Source organism: Pinus tabuliformis, chromosome 2_1, assembly GCF_031772625.1.
Source record: "Pinus tabuliformis cultivar Carrire ecotype Pingquan chromosome 2_1, CPIR1, whole genome shotgun sequence".
Lineage (NCBI taxonomy): Eukaryota > Viridiplantae > Streptophyta > Pinopsida > Pinales > Pinaceae > Pinus > Pinus tabuliformis.
The window spans coordinates 552289549-552305634 of NC_142299.1; the positions used below are offsets into that span (position 1 = coordinate 552289549).

Consider the following 16086-nt stretch of genomic DNA (forward strand, 5'->3'; position numbering starts at 1 on the left):
TCAATTCAAAAAATCTTTAAAACAAAAATTTCTTACATATAGGATGGGCATCTTTTCAAAGTCAATTGTCAAAGGTAGAAATAGTGAGTTACCATCAAACCTGTATGCCATATGTTATTATGCAATCCATGACACTACCACATTTATCCTCCTTGTGTAGGTTATTTTCAATTCATCCTTAGATATCTTATGTGAATCTTACTTTGCAAAATGCTCTATGCAATGAAATGAATGCACATTTGCTATAACAAACAGGCAAATACAGAAAAAAAGAAGTAGAAGTAGAGAAACAATGCACCACAATTTATGCCCTTGCCTCATGGGCCACCCAATATCAGTAGAAACAGAGATGAAAGTTTGTTGCATTCATTCTTAGCAATAACAAAATATAAACATAAAATCAAGACTTTGTGAACAATATAAAGTGTCAAAACTTCCCCTGTAGATTATTCATCCCCAACCTGAATATTTTAGTGGTTTGCATTCATAAATACCGCAATTGTTTGTAGGAACAGAGCATCATGTAATTCTTCGCTAAATCTCTTCTGCTGTAAACTTGTTTGCAGTTTTTGAGATTGGAAATCTTCATTTGATCCCTCTGCTAAAGCTTGCACAGCCTATTCTCTATTATAGTTACTAACCCCTTTTCAGATCACGGGAAGCGTTCTTTGACATTTATGTTAGGTTTAAATGGGTGGTGTAAGTCTACCGCTGTGGAAACCTGAGGACCAGAGTGTTGTGCAGATTGGAGGTGTCTGCATCAAAACATAAAGGCATACTTTTCTCATAGAAGAACACTGTTAAAAATTCCATATGTGAGCATAATTCATACTTCGCACATGCAAAATATGAATATATCTTGCTGTGATATGCTTTGTACACACTAGCTTGAGCACTCTAGTATTGTTCACAGAAAATGAGAAGATCGACTGATCTCCATTGTCTTTCACAAAGTACACTACTTATTGAATAACAATGAACTTAAAAATGCTTATGAAGGTTATAAATTTTCAACATAAACACATCAAAATAGTCACTAAATACACCAAAATGGCAACCCCAACAACATAGTGATGTTTGAACCTGGCCGAAAACAACCATCCATACATTTCAATCAAGATAGCTAATAAATAGAATTAATAAAATTATACCAATCGATGTGATGAAGTATATTCCATGAAATCGCAATGTTTGAGATAACTGCATTTAAGATAGAAAGAAAATGCCACAATAACATTTTTGTCCAAATAGAGTTCAACCCCTTCACACAATTCTTTCAAGAAAAAGGATGATATTGAAGAATGTAGCTAAATTAAAGGCATATTTGACCATACCATAGGTGAATAACCTAAAATAACCATCCATATACAATTACACCAATTGATATGATGAAGCATATTCCATGAAATTGCAATGTCTAAGATAACTACATTGGAGAAAAATTTTTGTCACAATGACATTATTGTCCAAATAGGGTACAAACCCTTCATACCATTCTTTCAGGAAAAAGGATGAGAATGAAGAATGTAGATATTTCTTAGTTGCTATAAAGTAAAGGTGATTTGACTATACCACGGGCGAATAGTATATTAAGAAATAAGTTAACTTCCAGTTCAAAGTTTATGCAGAAAACTAAAATTTCTCTCTAATATTTAGAGATAAAAATAGAATTGAATAAAAATAATTAGGCTATATCCTGCACAGTACCTCCAAAACATATTCCTATTTTGCACTCTCACAAGATCCGGCAGGGTATTCCAAAGAAATTCCTTTCTGCTCCGCAATCCCTTGTTCAACTAGGCATCAAAAGGAGGTTCTTTCACACCATTCCCTCCCTCTGTTAGAAACCTCTCTTGCAAATAAAACAACAGCAATTTCTGCAGATCAGAGATCTCTCTAACCTTGCCTTCCAACTCACCTACTCTGGTTTCAAGCTCTCCTGCTCTTTCATTCATTCTTGTATCCAACAGCCTTATGAGCTCATCTTGAATCACCTTCTGTATCATCTGGGACCTCTTATACTCATCCACTTCCTGAAGCCACAGATCTGCGAATTGGCAATATTTCCAGGCCTCGAACCAAGGGCCTCCCATTGTATAATGTATAGCTTTGGGAAGTTCCTTGTCATCAATCTCATTGTGACCAACAAGGAAATTCCATGTGTAGGGAATGGGTCCAATATCATTGTCATCAAGCCAAGTGAATCTATGCAAAAATGCCCCAGATTGGGAATTCACAACAGAGGGTGTCAAAACTCTGTTCTTGGGGTGCCCGCAATTATACAAAACCATAGATGACCAGTTCTTTCTAGGTTAAGTAGTCTGCACAACCCCATTCATTTTTGTAGCACTCTTAGGCTTGTAATCGTGTTTGACACACATTATAGCATACTTATCATCAATGAGCTCAGCTAATTCCCTAACGTCAACAGTATAGAGAAAATCATAGTCTACCAACATAGCCCAACCCTCGAACCCAGCTAGGAAAGGAGTCAAGAACCTGGAAAAGGAGAACTGGGTGCTCTCAGTGGGATCCCTTGTGCGCCGGTAAAGCCCATCCTTGCGGAGATCTGCTTGTTTGATGGGGATTACTTCAACTGGAAATGTGGCATGTTTCAGTATCGAATGCCTGCATACCTCGTAGGAAAGATCCTCACGGGGATCGTAACCCACAAATCTCTTGAGCTTTGGAAGCACTTTTCCACTCTTGGTAATAACAGGTCCTCCCATGATGCCTGCTCGAGGCTGTGGTGAGACTGGATCTCACGACTTCTGGTCCTCCTACATCTTCAGCTTCGGTTCTGGAGACTCGGCCAAACTTGGGGGAGATACTGCGAATGCCAGCCCGATGCCCAGTCCCAGTCCCAGTCCCGATACTAGCATGTCTCTAGAATTCCTATATGCATTCGAATGTGAATGCCCATTTCCGCTACTGAAAAATCTCTGCGGAGGAATTGAGTGCGAGGGGGATCGAACCTTGGCACTGATAACCTCTCAACCCGCTCGCCGTTAACCAAATTGGTGGTCCAAGCGTTAAACGAATCAAATGCCTTGCAAAAGCACAAACAGCTGCAGGCTAATAACGTTTTTTAATGTTTTAAAACATTTTTTATTAAATTAGACAGATTAGACCGCTGATTTTTGTTCAATTGTCTAACAAAATATCTAACGGCTATGATTAGGACAGAAAAGCATTTGGAGGAGTTTATTTCAGAGGGAAACGCCTTATGGCGTAAAAATATAATGTTTCGCCAACAGTAAAGTGGAAAGAAACGACCATCATTAACATTAAAACTACCGTACCAATATTCAACATTTAAAGTGACAATGGCTGGTACACCAACATTATTACACAACAATACCTAAATTGATTTAACCAATCAAAATACAGGAAAAACTAAAATTAAATTATTTTAAAAATAAATTAAACTACTTTCTAGTTTAATTTTTGGTAAACTTAAATATAATGTCAACATCAATTTATTTTAAATATGTTAATACCCTGCTGCACAGCACGAAATAATAATTGTTTTCTAATTCATAATACATATTTGGACTTTTGTTGTTAACCTTATATAAAAATTGATGATATTTTTATTATTTTAAGTCAGGGTGGGAAGAAATTTATATTTTGTAATTAGTTTTTCATTGGAATTTATTTTTAACCAACCTTTTACATTCACCTCTTCTTCCCAAGGCGATAGATCCGCATTATTGAGAAGAGGTATCGCCTTTTTGTCGAAATGGTTGCCAACCAAAGATTTGTCATGTCCGAATATTTCTTATCGTTGGTGTCATATCAGCGCTAAATATATTGCTAAGAACACCCATCCATTATATGTTACTTATCAAAGTCGGGTTAGTTTTAAATGCCAATGTTACTGAAATTAATATTATAAAGCCATGCATCATTTACGAAATATTTTTAAAACAAAACTATACTTTATAAAATACAATTTTTTTAAATTATATTAATTCAATAATTTAAAATGTGAAATTTAATTTAATTTTAATAAAATTTAAAAAACTCAATTTAGAGTTTTTATAAAATTCATATAAATTATTAATTTTTGGTTTTTAAATTTTATAATGATAGTGTAGTTTATTAATTCATTTCAAAATCAAAATATTTTATAAATTTTGTAATGGTATGTAGTGTTGTGTCATGTTAAAGTGCATATTACTAAAAATATGTTGATTTAGCATTTTTAATTTTTCCGAAATCTAGTAATGTAATTATCTAACTATGCAAAGGCTAATAAAAATATATTTATTTGTGTTTATATTATTTTATGATTTGGGTGTGGTTTGGATTACCACTGTCCTAGTTAAGCAAGGTAAGTCTCATCTCATTTATGTTAAATATTTATTATTTAAGATAATTTTTATATAAGGGTTTAATATATTTATAAATAAATAATTTTGAATTAAATAGGTATAAAAGCACTTTTCAATTTATAAACATTATTATTATAACTTTGGGGATAAAATGACATCTTTATCTAAATGTACGAGTTATTTAGAAACATTAAAAAAATGTTGCAACATGACTTTTATTTTAATTTAATAAATAAATTGAATTTGGCTCTCCAAATATACCATGTTATATATAACTTGTAATCTTTTGATATTTCGTCAATTCTCTAAATTTATAAGTGATGTGCCAAGGCTCTCCTTGAGATGAGGTTGCCTAAAAAACACAACATATAAATACTCAACAACTAAGATCAAAGCATATATTTAATTTAAATTCTTTCCAAGTGAAATAATGCTACCATTACTTCACTGGTATTTAATATTTGATTTTTAATGCCTATATTATACGTTTAAAAATATTTTGAAGTTTCTCCACTGTAGCCTACACCACCATGCAAAAGTCATTGTCGCGTACACTAGTAGAAGTCAGGGTGTATGTAGCAATTGCTCTTGCAGCAAAAAATCTAGTCCCAAGTCCAAATGGTCCAGGTGCAGAAGGTTTGGTTACCAAATCACTCCCCAATGACATGTTTTTAGTTCACCACCTCTGCCCACCCGTCACTACCTCTACACAGATCAATAATGGTGATAACACTGGATCTATCATCGCTCCCTTTTTTGTAGAGTCTTTAGTGACTCCTTGCTCAAAATTAAATATTATACGTGAGGCTTGTCACAAAGATTAATACTGGCTATAACACTCAATATGTCACTGGTCCCTTTGTCGTAAGGGCTCTATTGGCTTCTGGCTTGAATTCAAAGCTTACACATGAGGCTTGCTACAAAAACCATAGAGGTAGTGATTGCAATGAGTGATGGAGGTAAAAAACAAAAATCAAAGCCTATTGCATTGTAAGGTAATTTCCAAATTTGATGCAATATGAAAATTATGCGTTTTTCTTTTCCTTTTGTGTGCCTTATTCTTACATGTGTTTCCTTTGCTTCCATGTGTTGTGGACTCTAAGAGGGGATCAAGCAAGCCTAAGGTGAGCTACATTGGGGAATATCCATACCCTTTCCCTTCCATTAGTGGCAAGTACTAGTATCACCTATCATGATGATGAAGTTGGGGATGAACTATACCATTTAGCTTAAACAGAGGCAAGTAATACAATGACATCATCTTCAAAGGAGGAAGGAGACTATATTGGAGCAAACAAATAACTAAGTGAAACTTCATTTATTTGAATCCTTGTTCAAATCCATTGGTTAGTGGAATGTATGGCATAGTTGCATCATATCATTCCAAAGCGTAGGTAAATTTATAGCCAAAAAAATCTTTCTAGTGTAAAACATTTATATTTCGTTGGATATCGTACCATTTTTCCCATTACTCAAAGGGTGGAGTAGGAAAGCATGCTAAGGTGAGCTATATCCTACACCATTAGTGGGGTTAGTATTCCTTGCAAAGTCTGTAATGACTTATGCACACACACTTAGGCACTCATCTTATCTCGCTTTCCCAAAACTCACTAACTCATGCCTTACTCACTTGTTAATAAGGTGACTTAGAGAGTAGAAAGTTTCTCCCTCTTTATACCCCTAGCCTACCTAACTGACAAAAAGACTTGCTTATTGGTTTGAAAGGTCTAGAAATTGACCTAAGAGATAATAATTTGATTTCTAGGCTTTTATGTTAACCTCTAAGTAGTAATAGACCTCCTTCAGCAAGAAAAAATTGAAAACTCCTTAATAACAATATGAGAAATGACATAAAATGTACACACCATTATAGTGCCATAGCCACTATCTAGTTTTCATGTTTATTTTCGTGTTGGCTAATCTTTTAATTGACGTGAGTTTTCGTGCAAGGCACAAAGGAATAAGAAACAAAAGAATATTCATAGGAAAAAGAACTTTGTTGAGCCTTATCTTGACCTCTACTTACTACGGTGAAAGGCTTCTTCCGTACTTGAAACCTTTTACCTAGATAGCCCCAAACAAGATGAACAATATAAAAATAAGGGGCAAGAAGATTCTTTCTTGACTGTATGCACTCACCTATATGATATAGGACCTTACTTCCCCATCACTATCTCGAGTATTTTATTTGTCAGAAAACATGATAAACCTATTACGATCTCACGAGTGAGGGCTAGTTACGAGGATACATATTCTATTGTAGAAGAAACTGTAGAGGGGTATTCCATGGCCAAACCATAGTTTTTGTAACTCGATATGAAGATGATGAAACTTCCGAGGAAGCATTGGCTAATTTTTTTTGTAGAAGCAACTAGAGAGGGGTATGTCATGGTTGAACAAGAGTTGTTGGTTCAAGTGTCAGGAAATTTCATAGTGTGGTCTATGGAGTTATGATCGTGTCCAATATCATATTTTTAATACAACTCATATTCATAACCATCACTTATCCATGCATAAATGATTGTTAGGTTCCCATTTTGTCTATTTTTGACTGAATATTTTGCCATTGTATTACCCTCTTCAACTCTTAAGTGAAAGCCTTTGCTAGTGTTTTGGCTTAATCACTCCAAAAGGTACAGAATAACTTTCCTCATTACTACATGTTTAATTATTCAACACGTAATCATGCTATCTTTATAATTATTCCTTGAAGTTGATTAAAGTGTTGACTAATTTCTAAAACTGCCTAACTGGCAGGATCACATTTTTCCGTTGCTGAAACAGCGGAAACAGCGCAAACTGTGAAGCTGAAACAACAAGAACAGCATGAACCTCGGAGCTGAAACAGCACGAACAACATGCGCACTTTGAGGAACAGTTGGGATTTGCGTAACAAATCTACATCGACAAAAGAGTCTGACCGATTACTATATTGGTCGTAATGATCATGATCCTCATGGCTGTAACAATATTTTTTTTATCAAGAACTGACTTTCTTATTTTTGGTACAAAAGGGTTGAATCTGAATGTATGAAAATCTGTTGTAATAGATGTCTCCTCTATAAAGAGGAGACATCTACATAAGAGGAAAAGAGGGGAAACATATTGTAACACAGAACTTGTAGTGAAGGGATGAAACTGAATTTCTTTTTGTAATATGGTTTATCGGCAGATGAATACAATTCTGTTCTGAGTATTCTATTTTAATTCCTGTGTTCTAGGGAATCTTATGAGAAGGACAGGGCCCACCTTCATCACAAGATTCATCCATCTTCTTTCTGTTGTGTGGTGTGTGTGTGATTTCTGTTTATATTACAGTTACTGCTTCTAATGATATTTACTTTTGCTGAAACTCTGTTTTCCTTTTAGCTGATTGATGTTGCATATGAGTGCCTCACCGGTGATTAGGATTTACAGAGTGTATGTGTGAACTGGAAAACAGAGGCAGGTGCTGAAAGTCCTTAATCTGAGGATAGGGTCCTGATCCTTTGTTGCAGGACAACCATCACTTCCTTTTGCAGACTTGTTTCCTTTAAGTTATTTGTTCTTACTTCATTTTCTGCAATAGGTTGTAACTACTGTAACTGCTGTAACACAGAGTAGGGATTTCATAAGATAGTAGACTGTTTATACTACAACTTTTAATACCATTAAGATTGAGTACATACAATACGTAGTCACCTTTGGAATAATCAGACTTTCCCGGGTTGATAATTAATGTGGCACTCGACTGTTTTATTATTAAACAATTAAAGTGACCAACATTTTGGCGCCGTTGTCGGGGAAGGCGACTAAAGATTTTAAGGGTATTAACATTTTTCTTTAGAAATGTAGGATGCATGTGAGGACGCAAGAAGGTTAGCCATTCAGGCGGCAAAGGCAAAGGAGGAGGAAGAAAAACTTTTATTGACGATATTATTTCAAAAGCTGAGACATCCCAGAGGTTAAGGCTCTTGGATGCCACAGACCCAACACTCTTCCCAGACAGATTTTCAGACAGAGGAAGTAGTGGGGCCAGAGAGGGTTATAGAACCATTAGAATATACTAAGGAACTGGTGGAAGAAGACGAACGACCAGTAGAAGAACCAATAGAGGAAGCTACGGTGGAGGAACCAGTGTAGGACATTGAAATCCCAACAGAAAATTCCGAAGACCGGGCAAGCGCATCAGGAAAACAACCAATGGAGGATAACAATGAAGGACTTTTTGGTGGAGGTCGCAGAATAGAGGGAAGGGGAGAAAATTCTCTCTCCACCCTGGAATTCCCCATTGGAGATCTCCCCAGAGGAGCAACTCCTATGAAGAATATCCCACTTTCAGCATTACCCAATTTCCATGGGTTATCCACAGAAGATCCTGATGAATTTCTTTTTGAATTTGATATACTGTGTAGAAGCTATGACTATGTTAATTCTGCTCAGAAATTAAAATTGTTTCCAGCTACATTAAAAGGGAACGCATTAAGATGGTTCATGAGCTTGGGAGCTCATGTGATTACAACATGGGACCAGATGAAGGAGAAATTTTTGGCTAAATACCAAGATTATTGTCGAACAAGAGGAAGGAAGGAGGAATTATTCAAGATGACTCAGAAGGAGGACAAAAGTTTGGAGGACTTCGTGGAAAGGCTACAATATAACTTACATCGATCTGATCATCCTGATATGAGTAAGGATATTCTCAAGTCAATATTGCTAAGAGGGGTATGAGATGATTGTTTAGATATGTTGAATATGCTTGGAAAAGGGGACATATCTAAGGAATCCTATGATGAGATTATCAATCTCTGTAAAAGATGTTCGAGAGGAGCAGCAAGCAGACCAAAAAGCAAAGATAGTACATACTCAAGAGTCCAGAAATCAGCAAGTGGAGGAGCAACACGGGCCGAAATAGGTAACTTACTTGAAGAATTTAAAACTAAAATGTTAAGCTCTTTTGCTTCACGAATTGATACCTTGCAGGTTGAAAAGAAGCAGGCAGAAGCAGAAGCAGCTCTGGCTATTTTTTGCTCTAAATGTAGGGAAAAACACCCACTAAGGGAATGCCCCCTGGACAAGGTACCAATCTGCACTATCTGTGAAAAAGACCATGAGACTCAATAATGCCCTTCTTTGCCGAGAATAAAAGCAGCACTGCAGCCAACTGAAGAAGAAGCTGAAGCAGTGTACCTCCTAACACAGAGAAGACAATGGCAACCACGAGGACCAGGTACGAATTCTAACATGTCATTTAATCGTTGGAATAATCATCCTCCTTTTCAAAGAAATTACCCACCCTTCTATCAAATGCAGTACCCACATCTTAATCAAATGAATTTTCAACCCATGCAGCAACCAAACCCTCCTTTTGTTGATCCTACGATGTGGAATCCCTGGGCTCTACAACAAACATATTTTAATCAATGGAACCCGAATTGGACAGCTCCATAGATCCCATTTCCAAACCAATTACCTCAGTATCAACAATCTCTCTCCTTACCATCAAATGCCCCACCTAATAATTAGACAATAAGACCCCAGCTGCCTGTACAACCTAACCCCAACCCGAATAATAATAAAGCTCTACAAGTAATTGATGTTCAAAACCAACTGGTTTCCCCTATGCAATGTAATGACATTCATTTACGCTCTGGAAGAATACTTGAACCCATTATTGATGTTTCCGATTCTGATAAAGAAGAAATCAGAAAAGAAAAGTCATCTAATGCTGAAACAGTTGGATCATCCTCTAATAACAATGCTGAAACAGTTGAAACATCCTCTAAAAAGACTGCTGAAGCAGCAGAGCCACCATTTCCTGAACGTTTGGCTCTTACCAAAACACTTGAGCCACCTGCTTTTAATCTGTTAGGAGAGCTGCAGAATTTATATGTTAAAATTCCATTCTTACAAGCACTAAGAGATGTACTGATTTATGCTAGAACTGTTAGAGATATTTGTATTAAGAAACCTGGGAGAAAAGCTAAAGACCCCCTCACAGTTCATGTGATGGGTGATCTAGCTGCTCTAATGCCAGAAAAAAAATCCCCCTGTGAAATATGGTGATCCTGGTCACCCTACAGTCACAATTCAGGTTGGTAAAACCTTTGTTTCTAGAGTTCTAGTAGATCTGGGTGCTGCAATAAACATCATGACACTTGAAACAACACAGTTACTGCAGTTAAAAATTTTTATTAGGGAAACCCCAACCATTCTAGAGCTGGCTGACCACTCCACAATCAAACCTGAAGGAGTCATTGAAGACCTGATAATTTCAGTCGAATCTTGGAACTACCCAGCTAATTTTGTGGTGTTACAGACCAAAAATAAGTTGGGGGGTCATCCATTGATTCTAGGGAGACCTTGGCTGGCTACAGCAAATGCCTTCATTAGCTGTATGTTAGGTTCAATGACAATTTCTAATGGATGTGAAACCAAACAGCTTACTCTGTACCCTCATGCCACACCTATGATTAACGATGATAATTCTGTGTGGTTAGATTATGAGGATGATGAGACTCAACCCATTTTGACTGTTGGACAAGCCTAACTTTTAAAGATTCAACCGAAGATGAATTAATTAGTAGATTTATTTCTGAACCTTCTTCGGTTAACTCTGAAAGACATGATCACTTGACTTCAATCTTGGAATTTGAATCACAGCAGAATCTTAAAACTGAAGACTTATCTCAGACATTAGCTGACACCCCCTCCAAAAGTATAGCAGTCGAGATCGAGCCTGGTAAAACATTAAAAATAAACACTAACCTAACAGATGCTGAAACACAACAGTTAATGAAGTTACTCCACGAGAATAAGTAAGCATTCGCATGGGATTACACAGATATGAAGGGAATTTCTTCTGAATTATGTACTCACCGAATTTATATTAAATAAGGATCCCGCCCAGTCTGCCAACCCCAACGACGAATGAATCCTAATTTAAGGGAAATTGTGAAAGAAGAGCTTCAAAAACTGTTGAATGCAGGATTTATATATCCTATATCTGATAGTGAATGGGTTTCACCATTAGTAATAGTACCTAAGAAAAATGGGAAATGGAGAGTGTGTGTGGATTATAGAGCTCTGAATAAGGCTACTCAGAAAGATCATTTTCCCTTACCATTTATTGATCAGGTACTAGATAATTTGGCAAGTAAGAGATTCTTTTCCTTTTTGGATGGATTTAGTGGTTATAATCAGATCAAGATTGCACCCCAAGATCAGGACAAGACCACTTTTACTAGTCCATGGGGGACTTTTGCCTATAAAGTTCTTCCATTTGGACTATGTAATGCCCCAGCAACATTTCAAAGAGCGGTGATAGGAATTTTTTCTGATATGCTTAATGATTCCTTAGAAATATTTATGGATGACTTTACTCCTTATGGTGTGACTTTTGAAGATGCTTTACAAAACCTTGAAAAAGTACTTAAACGGTGTATAGAAGCACATCTTGCCTTAAGTACTGAAAAATGTCATATGATGATGAATCAAGGTATTGTTTTGGGACACTTCATTTCATTCCTAGGAATTCAGGTTGATCCAGCTAAGGTACAAGTAATTCAGACTTTGCCTATCCCGAAAAAACAAACTGATGTAAGAAGCTTTTTAGGACATGCTGGATATTATAGAAGATTTATCAAGGATTTTTCTAAAATAGCTTCTCCTTTGTTTGTGTTACTTATGAAAAATGCTGAATTTAAGTGGACTGATGGTTGTCAAAAAACATTTAATGAACTTAAACATCAACTGTCTATAGCTCCCATTTTAAGAGGACCTGACTGGGCACTCCCCTTTCATATATCCTCTGATGCTTCAGATACTGCAATTGGAGCTGTCTTGGGTCAAGAAGAAAACAATCTTCCCTATGCTATCTATTTTATTAGTAAAAATATGACCCCTGCTGAACTTAATTATACAGTCACCGAGAAAGAATTCTTAGCAGTTATTTATGCTATTAATAAGTTTTGACATTATATTACTGGTTACACTACTTTTGTGCATATTGATCACTCGACCATTAAATATTTAATGAACAAATCAGTTACAAATGCTCGAGTTACCAGATGGTTATTATTATTACAAGAATTTTATATTACAATTGTAGATCGACCAGGTAAAGAAAATGTAGTTTCTGATTTTCTTTCTCGGTTAAAAACTCATGAAAATATTCTAGTAGATGATTCTTTTCCTGATGAATATTTATTTGCAGTATCTGCTCACTCACCTTGGTATGTAGACATTACCAATTACTTAGTTGCAAGGAAACTACCATCACACCTATCGCACAGAGAAAAAAGAAAGATCGTTCAGCAAAGTGCTAGGTACAGCTGGATAAGTGGGTGTCTCTTTCACACAGGACTCGACCAGGAAATTCGAAGATGCATCAGAGAAGATGAAGTTTATGATATATTGAAGGCTTGCCACGATGGCCCTTGTGGAGGGCATTTTGCAGATAAAAGAACAACACACAAAGTTCTCAGAATGGGTTACTATTGGCCCTCACTTTTCAAGGATGCAAAGAAATATGTTAGAGCCTGTGATAGCTGTCAGAGAATGGGCCAGCCTAATCATAGGGATGAAATGCCACTTAACCCCCAGGTAATACTTGAACCTTTTGAAAGATGGGCACTAGATTTTATAGGTCCCATCAACCCTCCATCCAATCAAAGAGTTTATATACTGGTTTGCACAGATTATATGACTAAGTGGGTAGAAGCTAAGGCACTCATCAAAGCTAATGAAGAATCAGTGTTAACTTTTCTATTTGAAGAAATCTTTGTTAGGTTTGGTTTGCCTAGAGAACTAGTCACAGATGGAGGACCTCCTTTTAATTCTCATGGCTTCAAAGATACACTCCAGAAATATTACATTAAGCATAAAATGACTACACCTTATCACCCCCAGGCAAATGGGCAAGTGAAAAGTACAAATAAAGTCATAGAAGCCATTTTAACAAAGACAGTCAAGGAGAATAGAAGGGACTGGTTTCAAAGGTTTCCTGAAGCATTATGGGCTTACAGAACTACTTGGAGGAACACTACGGGTTTTTCACCTTATGAATTAGTTTATGGTAAAAATGTTGTTTTTCCTGTGGAATTTGAAATCAAAACCTTAAGGACTGCTTTAGCTGTTAACCTTGATTTGACTGATGCACAGACAGCTAGGTTGCAGCAGCTTCAGGAATTGGATGAAAAGAGGTTGGATGCCATCCATCAAACAACCATGATAAAACAACAAAGAACAAGGTGGCATGACAAAACTATTAAGCACAAGCAGTTCCAAAAAGGTAATTAGGCCTTACTGTATGACTCCCGTTTTGAAAATTTTCAGGGGAAATTAAGAACAAGGTGTCTAGGACCTTATGAAGTAGATGCTGTTTTTCCAAATGGAACAGTCAGACTCCAAACGATTGATGATAGTAGAACACCATTATTAGTGAATGGGTATCAACTCTGTTTGTATCAACGGCCTATTTCTAAAGAGGCTTTCAAAGCTACTTGCATGACAGACATACACTATACCTTTTTGGGGGAACCTACTATCCCTCAATGCACTTAATTTCCTGTCTATGTATTTATTTCTAGATTAGATTTCTTAACTAATAATCCCTGTCAAGGGTTGCCATGTTACAATTAATTATTTTGCAGGACTTAACTTTGGATGGTGGCTGAAAAAGAAAGATTCCAATATAGGAAGAATTAATCTACAGATTGGAAAAGGATTGTCATTCCAGATCATAATCCATTTCCCGATGCTGATATACCATTTCCCGTTGCCGATACACCATTTTCCGATGCTGATACACCATTTTCCATTACTGATACACCATTTCTCGTCACTTATACACCATTTCCCGTTGCCGATACGCCATTTTTCATTGCTGAAACACTACTTTCCAGTGTCGAAACACAAAATCCCACTGCTTAAACACCAATCTTTTCTATTTTTCCTAAATATCCCCATTTCTACTCACGAGAATGAACTATTATTTCAAAAAGGAATATATCATTCTTTATTCAAAGGAATCAGCCATTTATCCTGTTAATAATACCCCTTCACTACTGCCTCTCGTGAATAATAAAAACCTCGTGGATAAAAACCCTCATACTTTACAAACCCTTTTTTTATAATGATCATTAACCTATTAAGGACGAGGTAACACTTTTCGGTGCAACAACCAAAGGTAATTGTAAAGGTATGCATGTTATGTGTGAATATTAAATTGTAGTTAATGAGGAGATAGTTGACATGACCGCTAAAAGCATCGTATTGCCAACCATATTATTCAGCCGCAGTTGAGGGGGATTACCGAAATATCGTAATCATTACAGGACACGCCTATCACTGCCATCCCTATTCCTCCCGGTTGTGTCTAATCCACCTCGCTTATGCCTGACCACGTCATAATTTCATTTTGCAACGTTCTACTCTGTTTTCGACTTCGACAACTCGGCTCTGCACTCTGTATTCTGCCTAAAATAGTAACCGTGGGTGGAGATGATGTTAGACATGAACTGGGATCGACGGTGTTACTGGAACTTTACCTAGACGCATACCAAATCTTCCTTCAGGCAGGATGGGTGGACTGTTTTAGAAGACTTCCGGAATTTGATTTACAGCAAGTTCTCGAATTTGCATGCAACTTGAGGGAGGGGTATTCTACTGTCCAAGGGGTTAGAATCCCAGTAACAGAAGAAGACATAGCACAAGTTTTGGGGCTTCCAACCAATGACATTCACTGATTTAGCAGGAAGCATCTTATCCTCAATGCGCAGCAAGATTTCCTGCTACCTGGGGAGCAGGTGGAAGCAAAAGGCAGGGGTATTACGCTTCGGTCATTACCACCGCCTTGGCCAAAAGTTGCAGAATTCGTCAAGCACTACTTCACTTGCGAGGGCCGCTACCAGGTAGTCTACCAACATGACTTTGTCTTATTAAATCATTTGCGGCATGGTCTTCTAGTAAATATGCCTTATTATCTCCTTGGATGTCTGAAAAATATGGCACATCACACTGTGAACACTAGGCATCAACTCCTCTGTCTCACACACCATTGTTTGGTCTAACTCCTCATAAATAGAGGCTTCGCCCTGCATAACCCGCCTCCCCTCATTAACCCTCCCCAGCAAGATGAGAAAAATCCTCAGAAAAATGAAGAAAATTCCCAGCAAGATGCTGAATCTCAGCAACCAGCAGCAGGAACACCCCAATTAAGCACTGAAAATCCGCTGCACTCCTTACCCCATGATGAAGCCGAATCATCCACTCCCATAGTTCACATCCCTACCGATGATTCAGATGAGGATACCCTCATCACTTTCCTAAAAATGAAAAAGCAACAGAAAACTGCAACCCCGTCAAAAAGAAGAACCAGGGCCTCAGTAAAGGCAACTACTATTTCTGATGATTCCCTGAGTAAAAGTCCTCGCAAGAGGAAAACTACTGTCTCTCCTGGTTCCCTACCTCGGCAACGAACAAGGTTGTTTACAGCAACTGAGGCCGTTCCTCCTATCATTTTAAACCCCCGTATCCCCCATAGCCCTCAACCTTCACCTCCTTCACCCTCAGATGCCGAAATTCAAAGTGTTCACGATTTTGTAACGTCATTTTTCTCAACAGAGGCAGCTGCTCCACAAGAACCAGCTGCCGACAAATTCAGACCAGACATCCAAGCTCATATAGGACATGTGGCTGTTACACAAGAACCAGCCACAGACCCAATAGGTGAAACACAAGAACCACCTATTGGGGAGAAAAAAGAAGA

General features: G+C 37.2%; 1 pseudogene; it reads right to left on the minus strand.

The window, feature by feature from the left end:
• Positions 1 to 1796: 1796 nt before the first annotated feature.
• Positions 1797 to 14673, minus strand: LOC149201560 (protein CDI pseudogene; annotated as a pseudogene).
• Positions 14674 to 16086: the final 1413 nt, after the last annotated feature.